This window comes from Capsicum annuum, chromosome 7 (assembly GCF_002878395.1).
Source record: "Capsicum annuum cultivar UCD-10X-F1 chromosome 7, UCD10Xv1.1, whole genome shotgun sequence".
NCBI classification, from domain to species: Eukaryota; Viridiplantae; Streptophyta; class Magnoliopsida; order Solanales; family Solanaceae; genus Capsicum; species Capsicum annuum.
In genome coordinates, this window is record NC_061117.1 from 131531657 (window position 1) to 131543657 (window position 12001).

Here is a 12001-nt window from a genome sequence, read left to right on the forward strand (position 1 = left end):
TTCTTATAGTAAAGATTTATTCGAGGACGAACAAGGCTTTAAGTTTGGGCTGGTGATCTGAGGTAGTTTTGTGCATGTTAGTGTTTTTATCCTAGCTTATTTAGCCTTATTTTGAGGACAACTTGAGTTCTTAAAGTTTTAATTATGATATAAATAAGCATCTAAGTGTTTAAGTATGTTATTACAATGTTTAAATGTTTTTCCAAACAAGTTTGGATTCAAATTGATCAATTAGTGTCCAGATGAGAAAACTAGTGTTACTAGCTTGAGCTAGGTGTCGTTCTAGTTGATCTCGATGGATTTTAACGTGTTAAACGATTTCCTTATGGTTTGATTGTGTAATTATATGGGTAAAAACTTATTTATAATTCCAAAAGGTCAATTGAATCAAGCCAAGAGTCAAACTAATAAGTTAAAGATCAATATGGGCAAGCGTAGTCTTAGCTCGAGTTTCTAATTTACCGTTATGGATGTTCTGTTGTTTTAAGATCTAATCCGTGATGTTTGATGATATAGGATGCTTTGTGAGTAGATTATTATGATATATGAATGGTATACAAGCTGGAAATCAAGTGGAAACAACACCACAAAGATGGGAATGGATCAACGGAAGCACAAGATATGACTCGACATAAAATTTGACACGTTGGCTCTAACCAGTGCATGGTTAGATTACTAATGGTCCCAAAACAGTGTTCCCTTGTGATTATCCCATAGCGCGACCCCCATCCCAGTGAAATGACCCTCGCGATGCATCCCTTGTTCCACCAACGACAAAAATTCTTGTCCTATAAATAGGACTCTTGTACTTATTTTTATACACATTGGACATCTTGGAGGCTTGGAGAGGGTCTAGAAAACACTTCAATTAGGATTTTTCTTCTTTTACTTTAGATTTTTAATGGATTATATAATGTATTCAAGAATCTTGATTACCGCTATGTCTATTAGTAACTAAATGCCCCCTTTCCAAGGTTAAGGCCAAGAACATGTTTACTTTCACTTTGAATTGATTTGGTTTTGATTGATTATAATATTTGGTTGTTTATTTATCCTTGTTATAATATTTGAAGGATTATCTACCCTTAGGATATATCCACTGTAGACTTTGTGAGCCCGGAAGGGGGAATAAGAAGATAGAACGTGGGATAGATAGAACAAGGTTCTTATTATTTTATAAAATAGGGAATTTGACTTAGTTACTAGGATATTTATTTACCTAGAAGCCTTGTTTGGTTCACATGTAGGATGATATCTTCATGCATCTAATTGTATTATTACATCCCCGCTCAATGATATAGTTGTAATGTCCAAGTTAGACAGACGATTAGAGGTCGGGAGACCATGATCATGTGATAAACCCTATGAATCATCAACCACGATAAGTAGTCTAACTAATGAAGTTCAATAGAGTAGTATAATTATTCGTGTTCCTTAACTCTGGATCTCTATCAATTGATTATCTAAAGTCATTACTTTTCCATATTTTTTACTTCACTTTTAGTTTGCAACTCTAAAACTCTCTCAGTTTCTTAATCTCATTAGTTGAACTTGAATTAGATAGTTATTGATACAAGTCTCCGAGGGATCGATATTCTACTTTTCAAAAGGCCACTGTATTACTTAGTGAGACCACGTACACTTGCGTGTGCGCTTGGGCGCAACTTACTCAACTGGAAAGGATAGAATATCCCTCCTCAATGTTTGACAAACATTGGACTCCATGATAGCTCACATGGTTTATGTTGGTTACATGATAGCTCCCACAGTTTCAGTCGACATTCAGTTTATCTTTGTTTTGATTTTCTTGACCAAGTAATCAAATTTTAGTAATTATTCAATAAATTTTACAGATTATTCATGTTATTCAAATCATGTAAGTATATTCTATTCTTGGTCTTGTATCCTCAGTTTTACATGTTCATGTTTTCATGCTCAGTATCGATACATGATCCTCAATTTAGTTTTATAGCATGTTCAGCTTAACATGAGATTTGCATATAGTATTCAAGTTTCTTCTACTTCCTAGATTAAAGAATTATCTTTAGCTCGTGATTTATAAATCTCACTATGACTTACAATTTTCACATACAACCATGTTTTAAATTCACGTTTTAGAAAATAACGTTTATCCTTAGTTTTAAAGCATGCTTTAAATATTTCCAAGATTTAGTGTATTTCTCCATATACTCATTAGATTCGATCGTACTGACTAAATATATGCATTTGTGGCTATATCCTTCATAATATAGGTACTAGATGTGGCTCATACACTAGGGTCAGACAGTTCTTAGTTTTCAGCCAGTAGGTGATAAGCTCTCCTATTCAGGAACTCCATTAAGTTATAGTTCATGTACTGTGTTGTATGTTTACTATTCATATGTATTGATTAGTGGTATTTGGAGGCATGTCCTTGATATCTACAGTCAGTATAGTAGAGTCTTCATAGATAGTCAGTCAGAGTCATTAAATGTAATTCATGTTTCATTCTTTAGTTTTATCATGTTGTAAACTTTATTAGTATTACATTTATTCAAACTTTCTTATGATTACGTTTTTGCTCAACAAATTTAGCTTGTATTCACATTATAAATCAGTTGCTCAAAACCATATTAGTACATAGGTAAGCTTGGGATCACTTGTGGTTCTAAGCACTATGTTACGTCTAAGGGGTAGCCTCGGGTCCTGAAAAACTTGGGATCAGAGCACAGAGTTCAAGTGTCCTAATTAAATACCCTATAATATTGTAAGATCAATTCTGCTCTTAGTTGCATGCTTAAGGAGTCAAAGGCTTGAAAATTTCAGTAAGTGTTGAGAACTTAGACATTTTCAAGACCCCTAAACTTTACACATTTTTATTTTGGTCTTTCAACATCAAAATGTTGGTTTTCAAGTTGGTTTGTGTTTAGGGAGGTTAAGAGTAGATCTCGGGAGAGTTTGAGGACTTTTGGATGGGGTTTGGGACTTGTTTTGATGGCAAAAATAGAGAGCCAATGCGATAAGGCCATGATGCATTGATCTCTCCCATGGTGAGGAGGTCCCCAATGCGTGGCTTTCTCTCCTGGATTAAGTGGCACAACACATTTCTTTCTTCTATGGAGAGAAAGAGGCACGGTGCGTGGCTCTATCCCACACAATTATATGATTTAAGTGCCCAAGGGCTATTTGAGTCATTTCGCTCAACCCAATTAGTCCTTAACATGATTTGGGGCTTCCAAAAGGGCATTATCTGCCTATTTCACTCCAAATTGCTCTTAAGAAACCCTCTTCTTTTCCGAAGAACAAAACTTAATCTATTTCTTAAGAAATAAATAATTTAAACTTTTAAGTTCAAGAAATCCTCAAGGAAATAGCTATTATGGTATGTGGGGTGTTCACCCATGGGTCCCTTTCACCCATGGAGCCTAAAAACCTCTTCTTTGATTAAAATATGTATTTTTCCTTCATTATGAAGTTGCGTGTGACAAGATGAGTTTAAGTCATGTTTGTCCCTAGTAGTTTGACTTAACTCATGTGTATGATTCCATGGAAAGTTAGGTTATCTCATATTTCAAGTTTTGATTTCCCAAGTCGTATTCAATTGAATTTCATGTCATAATATCAAATTATGAAGCTATCCATGAAGTTATGTTGTTTTCTCATGTTTTAAGACATCCCCTTGTTAAAGTCCATACTTTTCATTTAATTGGTGGGGTTATTATATTTTGGGTCTTTAAATCATGATCTCATACTAAAGTTTTAAGATTTAAAATTGTATTTTATGATTATTCAGTGTTGGCGGGTTATGAACACCCGATACCTATATGTTTACTTATATTTCAGATCTTTCAAGTAAAGATTTCAATTAAATCAGGAGTATTACCATTTAATCCATTGTTATGATCATGATGAGCAATGTTAGTTGTTAAGTTCAGTTGAATTTAGTACAGCTCAGTACCAATGCCAGTTCAGTTGGGAGTAGGACTTAGCACCGAGCAAACTCAGGGGTGGGGGATCATCTGCCAGTAGCGGGTGTGACCTTTAGTAGCAATCCCTGAGTTACAGAACTATGTATCCAACATAGGTTTAAGATGTCTACCTTCCAGTTGAGGGTTGACGTATATCTCATGAGAGCACCTGCCAGTAGAGAGTGAGTCCTTAGTCCTTTGAGACACTAGTTTAGTAGATTCGCACAGCCAGTGTTAGTACACATGGCACGGTACTGTTACCCTTCCAACTGGGGTTATAAGTTTGATGCCGATTAGCTAAGATTGGGGTATGTCGGTTACAAGATACCTCCCACAGTTTCAGCCAGTATTCAGTATGCCTTAGCTCAAGTTTGTTTGACAAAAGCATACATATTTTTAGTCATTCGGTTATACAGAATTCAGTCTTTCACACTTTAGATTATCTGAAAAACATATTTATGCTTGGTCTTGCATTCTCAGATATTGCATATTCATGTATTCATGCTCAGTTATCTCACATATTTCACCCAGTTCTCATCTTATATATCAGTACATTCGAAGTACTAACCATATATTTTTCTTTTCACTATGTTGTATTATAACATACGTTCAGACATATAATTTCTCAACTGTTCTTAGACATCTCAATGTTACCCAGCAGCAGTAGTGATGAGTCCTCATCCATTGAGGAAATGATATTTTTTTCTCAGTTATTTCAGTACTTCCTTATGTTTAGTTAGTCAGATTTAGTTTGGGGTTCGTCCCATCAACTCCTCATGATATTTAGAGGCTTTCAAACAATCAGTAAGATAGTTATTTCTTTCTATATTATCAGTCACTTCAGACATCTAATTTTGTTTTCAGTATTTTATCAGATATTTTAGATAAGTTGTTGACAAGTATTTTAGTATTCATATTTACAACACCTTATAAGTTTATCTTCTACTCATGTGTTATATTACTATTTTACTCAATTCTCACAGAAGGTACCAGATCATGGGTTATCTTATGGTCACTTGTGGCTGTAAGCATGATTGTCGCGACTAGGGGTTAGCCTCGGGTCATGACAAAACTTGGTATCAGAGCCTAAGATTTTTAAGTGTCCTAGGGAGTCTAAAAGATACATTGAGTAGATTCTTGTGTATGGGTGTGAATCATACCACACTTATGGATGAGAGGATATGAAATACGCTTAGGAAATTTTCCCTTATTTTAGTGTTCATGTTATGCGAAATAGCATGAGCTCAATGTGATTACCCTTTGTCAATCATCCTTCATTCTATTTACAAAAATGGCCTCCTGGAAGAAACAACGAAAGAAGAAAATAGGATCCGCTTGCACCACCTCCTGTTCAGGAAGATCCCCTTAATAATCATATCTCTCACGCTGAATTCAGGGCTACTTTAACTACCCTATCGCATTATATAGCTGATCATAACAACCAATAGGCTATTTCTCCAGCCAATCCAGTTTTAAATACAGTTACAGTTAGTATTCAGGATTTTACGTGAATGAATCCCCCTTTTTTTTTGGGATCTAAGTCTAAGGAGAATCCATAGGAATTTCTGGGCATGGTGTAGAAAGTGATAGATACCATAGGAATCACTTTGATTGAGAGTGTAGAGTTGGCTACATATCAATTGTAGGATGTAGCTCACACATGGTTTAAGCAGTGAAAGAAAGATCGAGGTGTTAATGCAGGGCCTATAGAATGGGAGGAGTTCTCCACACCTTTCTAAGGTATGTTCTTTCCCTTAGAGTTTAGGGAAGTAAAGGTTTACGATTTCATCAACTTAAAGTAGGGTAATATAAGTGTGAAGTAGTACTCTCTTAAGTTTACTTAGTTGGTGAGGTATGCTTCTACTATGGTGGCAGATAAAGGGTCTAGAATGAGTAAGCTCGTATCTGGTGTAGCTGATACTATGGTTAAGAAGTGTTGGACCGCCATATTGATTAAGGAGATAGACCTATCTAGACTCATGGTACATGCTCAGTAGATTGGGAAGGAGAAGCATTAAGAGAATGAAAGAGAGAGTATAAGAGGGCTAAAATGGGTAGTTTCAACTTTTCTCAGCCAAGGTATGAAAAAGGTAACCGTTATTAGTTCCATCAATAATTTTCATCCCCTGCTCCATCTTTAGCTTGTATTCCAATGCCTAAGTTAAGGCAAGACAGTCAAGATAGAGCGCTAGGTTCTAAGTCCCAGGTAGTATGAATAGTGGTCACACTAATTTGCTTTGCTGGAAATATGGTAGGAATTATTAGGGTGATGTAGCGCTGGTAGTGATGTGTGTTTTACATGTGAAAAGCCAGGGCACAAAATCTGGGAGCCCAGGAGCTAGTCAGCAGGGTCATTCTAATCGCTCTTTAGCTCTAGTTGGTCTCCTGACCTAGTGGGGTGCCACTTCTAGTGCAACCAGTGGGAAGCGACCAAATAGATTCTATGATCTGTAGAGTTGTTATGATCAGGAAAGTTCTCTTGATGTGATTACGGGTACGTTATGGGTTTTCCATCTTCATGTTTATGTTTTATTAGACCCCAAAGCTTCACTTCTTTTGTGACCCTTTATGTAGCTTTCAATTTCAGTGTCAGTCTTATAAAGTGAGCAGAGCCTTTCTCAATTTCTACCCCAGTGGGAAAATTTATTATAGCCAAACGGGTATACAGAAATTGTCTGGTTGTAGTATCTCAAAAACTCACCTCAGTTGATCTGGTGAAGTTAGACATGACTAATTTCTATGTCATTCCCAGCACAGATTGGCTTCACTTATGCTATGCCTCAGTCAATTATGGAAATAGAGTCATTTAGTTTTAATTTCCCAATGAACCAGTCATTGAATGAAGGGGTAGTACTTCACTACTTAGGGGTTAGATAGTTTCATATCTTAAATCCAGAAAGATGATATCTACGGGGTGTGTTTACCATCTTGTCTGAGTTAAAGACTAAAATTCTGAGACTCTGAATCTTGAGTCAGTTTCAGTAGTAAGGGGATTTTCAGATGTGTTCCCTGAAGATCTTCTCAAAGTTCTTCTTGAGAAGGAAATAGACTTCGAAATAGATATCCTTCTAGATACCCTGCTTATCTCTAATCCATCATACAAAATGGCTCCGGTTGAGTGTAAGAAATTGAAGAAACAGTTAAAAGACCTTTTATATAATGGTTTCATCAGGCCTAGTATTTCTCCATAGGGCGCTCCAGTCCTGTTAGTGCATAAGAAAGACAGTTCTCTCAGAATGTGCATAGATTACCGTCAGTTGAATAAAGTCACATTCAAGAATAAGTATCCACTCCCCAGAATTGATGACTTGTTACACCAACTTCAGGGTGCCAGTTATTTCCTTAAGATAGACCTCAAATTTTGATATCATCAGCTTAGGCTCAGTAGAATGTGACATCTCGAAGACAACTTTTTAAACTTGGTGTGGTCACTTCAAATTCCTTATTATGTCCTTTAGACTAATGAATACCCTTGCAGCTTTCATGGGTTTGATGAACAGGGAGTTCAAGAAATACTTGTATATATTTGTCATAGTATTAATTAATGATATACCTATCTATTCCCATAGTAAGGATGATTATGCAAACCATTTGAATATTGTATTACAGACCCTTAGTTCTCATCAGTTGTTCAGAAAATTTAGTAAGTGCAAATTTTGGATAATATCAGTAGCTTTTCTTGGCCATATTGTTTTTGGTGATGGCATCCGAGTTGACCCTTAAAAGACCAAAGCCATGAGAAACTAGCCTAGACCCATCTCTCCAGCAGATATCAGGATTTTCTTAGGTTTGGCTAGCTACTATTGAATATTTGTTGAAGTATTTTCTTCTATTGTATCCCCCATGTATTAATTGAGTCAGAAGATGTCAATTTCAGTGGTCATATTCCTGCGAGAAGAATTTTTTGGAGTTGAAGAATCAACTCACTTTCCCCCCAGTTGTGACTTTACCAGATAGTTCAGATGGAATTGTAGTTTACTGTAATGCTTCTAGAGTTGGTCTTAATTGTGTTTTGATGTAGAGAGGCAAGGTCATAGCCTACACCTCTAGTCAGCTCAAACATCATGAAAAGAATTATCCTACCCATGATCTTGAGTTGGAAGCTGTTGTTTTTACCTTGAAAATTTGGAGGCATTATCTTTATGGGGTGCATGTTGATGTGTTCACAAATCATAAGAGCTTACAGTACGTGTTCACACAAAAAGATCTGAATCTTCATCAGAGAAGGTGGGTTGAGTTGTAAAAAAATTATGATGTGAGTCTATTATACCATCTGAGCAAGGCCAATATAGTTGCCCTTAGTAGGTTGTCCATGGGTAGTGTTTCTCATGTTGAGGGAGGTTAAAGGAAGTTAGTTAGTAAGGTTCATCATCTTTTTAGATTAGGTCTTTGGTTGGTTGATTCTATTGAAGGTGGTATATGGGTTCAGAATGATTTAGATTCTTATTTGTTGCCGAAGTAAAAGAAAAAAAATAGGGATCCTAGTTTGGTTAAGTTGAAGGAGGTAGTTAATGATCATTAAGTAGAGGTTTTCTCCCAAGGGGGAAATGGTGAGCATCATTGTCAGGATAGGTTATGTGTTCTATGTGTTGATGGTTTAAGACAATGAATACTTGCAAAACTGAATGGTGTGTGATACTTTATCCACCTAGAAGCCACTAAGATGTACCATGATTTGAGGGAAATCTATTGGTGGAATGGTATGAAAAATGATATTGCAGAGTTTATGACTAATTGTTCAAATTGTTAACAGGTTAAAGTTGAGCACCAAAGGCCTAGTGGTACATTATAGGAGTTCAGTATCCCCACTTGGAATTAGGAAGTGGTGAACATGGATTTTGTTATAAGGTTGCCTCGTATGCGTAGTCAACATGATCGATATGGTTTATTATGGATAGAATGACCAAATCAGCTTAGTTCTTACTAGTTCATACTTAGAGTGTTAGTGAATTTTCATGGGATTCCATTGTCTATCATTTTAGAAAGAGGCACTTAGTTTACCTCTTATTTTTGGAAGGCATTTTAGAAGGGTCTCGGTACCCAAGTTCATCTCAATACAACATTTTATCCTTAGACAAATAGTCTGGCAGAGTAGACTATTCAGATTTTAGAGGACATATTGAGAGTCTGTGTTATTGAATTTAAAGGTAGTTTGGATTACCACTTACCTTTGATTGAGTTTGCCTTTAACAATAGTTACCACTCTAGTATTCAGATGCCTCCATTTGAGGATATCTACGGAAAGAGATGTAGATCTCTAATTGGTTGTTTTCAAGTAGGTGAGGCTACTTTGACAGGGTATGAGTCAGTAATTGAGGTGATGGCGATGGTTTAGTTGATTCGGGAAAGGCAGAAGATAGCGCAAACCATCAAAAATACTATACAGATATGAGAAAAAGGCATCTTGAGTTTGAGGTTGGTGATATGGTCTATTTGAAAATTTTGCCTATAAAAGGAGTGTAAAGATTTCCAAGAAGGAAAAACTCAGTCCCTGCTACATTAGCCCATATAGAATCTTGAACCATTTTAGAAAGGTCGAATATGAGCTTGAGTTTCCTATAGATTTGGCATCAGTACATCCAATTTTCCATGTTTCATTCTTAAGGAAATGCATTAGTGATTCATCTGTTATTGTTCCTTTAGAAAGCATGTATGTTCAGGATAGCATTTCCAACAAAGAAGTCCCAGATGAGATACTTTATCATCAGATTCGTAGTCTAAGGAATAAAAAGTTTCCCTTAGTTAAAGTTCTTTGGTCGAATCAGTTTGTTGAGGGAGCTACTTGGGAAGCAAAATCAGATATGCAAACAAAGTACCCTCATCTTTTCTTCACAAACTCAAATTCAGCTTCTGGTAATAATTTTCCTTAGATTGGCATTTTTCTTTAATCAGTTTCAGCTATGTAACCATTCTCATGTCATTGTATGCATTCATGAAATCAATTCAGTTCATGTATCATACTTCAGACTCAGTTATGTAATCATGCTCCAAGTCATGCATGTTTAGTATATGACCTCAGTTGCCTTAGTATTCTCAGTCTAACCAGTCTCATTCGAGGATGAATATTCCCAAGGGGGAGATATTGTGATACCTCATAATATTTTAAGCTTGATTCAGCTCTTAGTTGCATACTTCAGGGGTTCAAGGCTTGGGAATTTCACTAAGTGTTAAGGATATAATCATTTTCAAGACCCCTAAACTTTATGGATTTTTATTTTGGTCTTTATAACCCTGAATGTTGGTTTTCGAGTTAGTTCATGTTTAGGGAGGTTAAAAGTATGTTTTGGGAGAGTTTTGGGACTTTCGAATGTGGTTTGGGACTTGCTTGGATGGCTAAAACAGAGAGCCAATGCGCTAAGGATGCAAATAATTGGTCTCTTCTATGGTGAGGAGGTCGCGACGTATGGCTTTCTACCCTGAAGTAAGTGGCACAGTGCATTTGTTTCTCCCATAGAGAGAGAGGCGCGACACGTGGCTCTGTCCTGGACAGTTATATGATTTAAGCACCCAAGGGGAATTGAGTCATTTCCCTCAACCCAATTCATCTTTAACATGATTTGGGGCTTCCAAAAGGACATAATTTGCCCCTTCCACTCCAAATTTATTGAAATAAATCCTCCATTTTTTCCAAGAACAAAACCCAAGCTCTTTCTTAATAAATCAAGAGTTCAAACTTCTAAGTCAAGAAACCCTTAAGAAATTCTCAAGAAGCTAGTTATTAAGGTGCGTGGGGCATTCATACATGGGTCCCTTTCACCTATGGAGCCTAAAAACCTTTTCTTTGATTAAAATATGAGTTTTTCCTTCATTATGAAGTTGCATATGTAAAGATGAGTTTAATTCATGTTTTTCCCTAGTAGTTTGACTAAATTCATGTTGTAATATGATTCCATTGAACGTTAGGTTATCTCATGTTTCAAGTTTTGAATTCCCATGTCATATTCAATTGAATTTCATGCCATAATATTGAATTTTGAAGTTAGCCATGAAAACATCTTATTTTATCAAGTTTAAAGACATTCCCGTGTTCAAGTTCATGTTTTTTCACTTAATTGGTGAGGTGTTTATGTTTTAGGTTTTGAAAATATGATCCCATACTAAAGTTTTAAGCTTTAATATTGTATTTTATGATTATTTAGTGCTGGCAAGTTATGAACACCTGATAACTATGTGTTTACTTACATTTTAGATCTTTCAAGAAATGATTTTAGTTAAATTTTGAATATTAACATTTACTCCATAACAATCTTGATAAGCAATGTTAGTTGTTATGATCAGTTGAATTTAGTAAAGAATAGTACCAATGTCAGTTCAGTCGGGAGTAGGACTTAGCACCGAGCAAACCCAGGTGTAGGGTCCCACCTACTAGTAGAGGGTGTGACCTTTAGTAGCAATCCCTGAGTTACAGAACTATGTAGCTAGCATAGATTTGAGATGTCTACCTTCTAGTTGAGGGGTGATATATATCTCATGAGAGCACCCGCCAGAAGAAGGTGACTTTTTAGTCCTTCAGGACATAATTTTAGTAGATCCACATAGCCAGTGTTATTACCCATTGTACGGTACTAATGCCCTTTAACTGGTGTTAGAGATTGGACCCCGATTATCTCAAACTGTGATAAAAGTTCTATGGGCTCCACTACTTTGGGATGATGCTTCAAGGATCACATCTATAGATCCAAGACTTGGTTGTTTTAGGGGATCCAATACATGAATGGAGGATAGCTTGGAAAGGAGCTATATTTGAAGATATCTTCCTTTAAAAAAATGGGCGACCCCACATTTGGATGATAGTTTGGGCTTCCAGAGAGTATGGGCACCCATTGTATTATTTGGCTATTTGGTCACTTTTGGACCCAAGTTGCATTTAGGGTCACTTTTAGGCCCATGTTGTAATAAAGGCCTTTTCGCCTAAAATAGCTAGGACCTTCTTCATATTAGTAGTTAATGAATAATGAATTGAGATACACTTGCTAGTGTTTTTATTGAAACTTGTTGGGATTTTCTTTGGTTGTCTAGAAATGTGGGTGCTCGAGATCCATATTTGTTGTGTC